This window comes from Octopus bimaculoides, chromosome 17, assembly GCF_001194135.2.
Source record: "Octopus bimaculoides isolate UCB-OBI-ISO-001 chromosome 17, ASM119413v2, whole genome shotgun sequence".
Classification (NCBI taxonomy): domain Eukaryota; kingdom Metazoa; phylum Mollusca; class Cephalopoda; order Octopoda; family Octopodidae; genus Octopus; species Octopus bimaculoides.
This window is the reverse complement of record NC_068997.1, coordinates 304542-307524: the sequence shown is the minus strand read 5'-3', so window position 1 is coordinate 307524 and position 2983 is coordinate 304542. Positions and strand designations below refer to the sequence as shown.

The following is a 2983-nucleotide window of genomic DNA, read 5'->3' as shown; positions in this document are numbered from 1 at the left end:
ATAAACAAAATATTCAAAAGAGATGACTCAAGGATTCGATCACTACTATCATCCACAACGGGTCATCTTCAGGACACTTGACTATTTAACATTCTAATATTATCATGACACTCCCGCATCCTCCTCCTCCTCCTCCTCCTCCCCTCCCCCTCCTCTTCGTTGTTGTTGTTGTTGTTGTTGTTGTTCTTCTTCTTCTTCCTCCTCCTCCTCCTCCTCCTTCTTCTTCTTCTTCCTCCTCCTCCTCCTACTACTCCTCCTCCTCCTCCTCCTCCTCCTTCTTCTTCTTCTTCTTCTTCTTCTTCTTCTTCTTCTTCTTCTTCTCTGCCAACAATTCACAACAACCTCGAACCCACAAGAGTAAACAAGAGAGACATTTAAGTTTCTGTCGAGTTTTTCATATAGCTCTATCTAGTATACTCCAAAGATATATGTAACTGGACTGATGGCAATTTGAGTCACACCTTATCCAGTCCAGTAAAGTATAGTAAGTATTCTTAGACGTTGCTGTCTGGAGTCCTAGGATTCATGGGGCCTGTTAACCGGTTTTTATGGCGTATAAGCGACCGAGAGCACAACACTTCCCCTGAACGAGGCACCAGTCTATCGCAGGGTTATTCATTTACAGTTAAGTGGATTGGAGCAACATGAAATGAAGTGCTTTGTTCCAGAACACGACGCACCGTCCACCTTTAGAATCAAAACCAGGAGCTTATTACAGTTGAATGCATGCAGCACAACAGAGAGGGAACTAGAAAGTCAAGCTAACCACAAGATACGGGGAGGGCACTGGCTGTTACTGATGACGCTAAGGCTACCACTGACTCTAACAGGTCGAGAGTCACTGTTCTAGATACAAAAATGACGAGATGGTCACGACTAGAATAGCTTTGCTCATCTCATAGGTTCGATTTATCAGAGTAGTGTTATACAAAATCATTAAAATATAAAGCATTTGTTTTAAACATGTGACGATATTATAAATTATCAGAAACCCCTGTTTGTCATCTTATTGTAATGGTACTTAAACTGATTTTAAAATCATCATAGATAGGGAGAGCGGGTCTAAATAAAGGACAAATAAAAAAAAAAAGAAAGAAGAAATGGCAAAAAGGGGGGAAAAATAAAAAATAAAAGAACGTAGGAAAAGGGGCAATGAAATAAAAATAGAAATTTGAAAAGATGAACAAAAAGAAAAGTGGGCGGATGCGAGGCTGAAGACATGGGGCTGAGAAAATGAATGATGGAAATGAAGAAAATTAACTATAAGAAGCCTGAGTCAACCAATGCAATTGCTTGCTTTCCGAATAAAAGGAGAGAAAGAGAAAGAGAGACAGAGAAAGGGGGCGGAGAATGAACTGTCGCCATTATTAATATCTGATCGTCTGATAATGAAATAATACAATAAAGCATTTGAATGTTGTTTGCAACCAAATGATTGGGTGTATTCCTAATTTATGACATTTATATAACAGTCAAATCAAAGAAATACACTTCAATTGCAAACCAGCGTATATCGAAGCAAGCTCTGTTTGTTTAACGCATCTTCTTATTCATAAAGGTATGTCGATATTTTTCTTTCTTTCTTTTTTAATACATCATTTTTCGCTCATTTTTGCGTTAAATTATAATGGATACAGACGGTTGTATGGTTAAGAAGTTCGCTTCACAACTACTGAGTTTAAGGTTCAATCCCACTGCGCAGCACCATAGGCAAGTGAGTCCTACTATTTCCTTGAATCGACTAATGTCTTGTGAGTGGAAACCTAACGAAGAGATCATTCCTGGTCTTGGGGAGTAGAGTTACTCTGTCACCCGGTCTAACAACACCATCTGACCATTGGTTGCTTCTAGCGAAGCCCATTTGGGTCAAGTCTTGAGTTTGAGCATACTATAATTCTTTTCTTCTGTCTGCTCTAGTTCTTGGAGGGACTGACAATAGTCATTAGTGCTGCAATTTTCTTTACCGATCTAGTACTATAAAAGAAAAGTAAATCTAAAAAAGTATTTATCCTAGGTTTTTAATAATTTCTATAAGTTTTCGCGAATAGTACTAATTTTAATTATCGTTAAAAAATAAACACTTCTCTTGGGTAATCTCTGCTTAATTTTTTTTTGTTTTTGTTTTTGATTTACACTTTCCTAGGAAACAAACCTAGATGAAGCATTGATGATAGATTTGTTCCCAGTTCAGACATTTTTTTTAATGAACACTACATTTTATAAGGTTTCAGAAACACTTATTCATGCCTCTTCCAAGAAAAAAAATCTTATTCTTCTCAATTCTCAAGAAGTCACAGAGTCGTCGGTATGCAATTCCGCTTCCGAAAACATTTAAATGGTTAGACAGAAATATTCCCCGGGACAGGCTGCTGATCTATCTTACACATTCCACTTTTCAGGAACTGAACAAAATACATTAAACTAACGAATCCCTTGTCAAATCTAGTGTTCCTGCTGCTTACAGTAATGATTGATACTATTACCCAACAGTCAAACTAACGAAGGAAGTTTCTGCGTGCTCGTTCAATCTACACGAAATAACAGCCAAATCTTCATCAAATCTTCACCAATTCTTCATCACTGCTGTTTTAACTAAGAAAAGGACACATTATAATAATCTTAGATAGCACAAAACAGATAGGAGGGTTGTAGTTTCTTTTGATCCTAAATAATCCTAAATAATCATTCATCTGATCGAGCAAATCTATGATCCAAGGTACACTTACTGTTCTGTAGAATGTGATTTGAGGGAGATTTGGCCGCTATTTCTTGCAGGTTTAGTGGTCACAAAGTAACTGCTTCATTGGTACAAAAAAAAATGTTACCCTTCGATATCAATTGATAGACGTTAACGACTGTACCCAAGTAAAATTGCTACAATGGGAAGAATTCATACTTACACACACAAACGCACATGTAGACTTGTAATATATATAGTTTACATAGAAATACAGATATATACACACATATGCATATATATATA

General features: G+C 37.0%; 1 protein-coding gene across 5 annotated transcripts in view; it reads left to right on the top strand.

Moving 5' to 3' along the window:
* The first annotated feature begins 1409 nt into the window (after nt 1-1409).
* Nucleotides 1410-2983, top strand: part of LOC106869328 (uncharacterized) — a 70013-nt gene continuing 68439 nt past the window's right edge. For all 5 annotated transcript variants that reach the window (XM_052974153.1, XM_014915036.2, XM_014915037.2 and 2 more), the window contains exon 1: nt 1410-1558. The gene's annotated coding sequence lies outside the window, so the exon portion shown is untranslated. The remainder of the gene's footprint in view (nt 1559-2983) is intronic.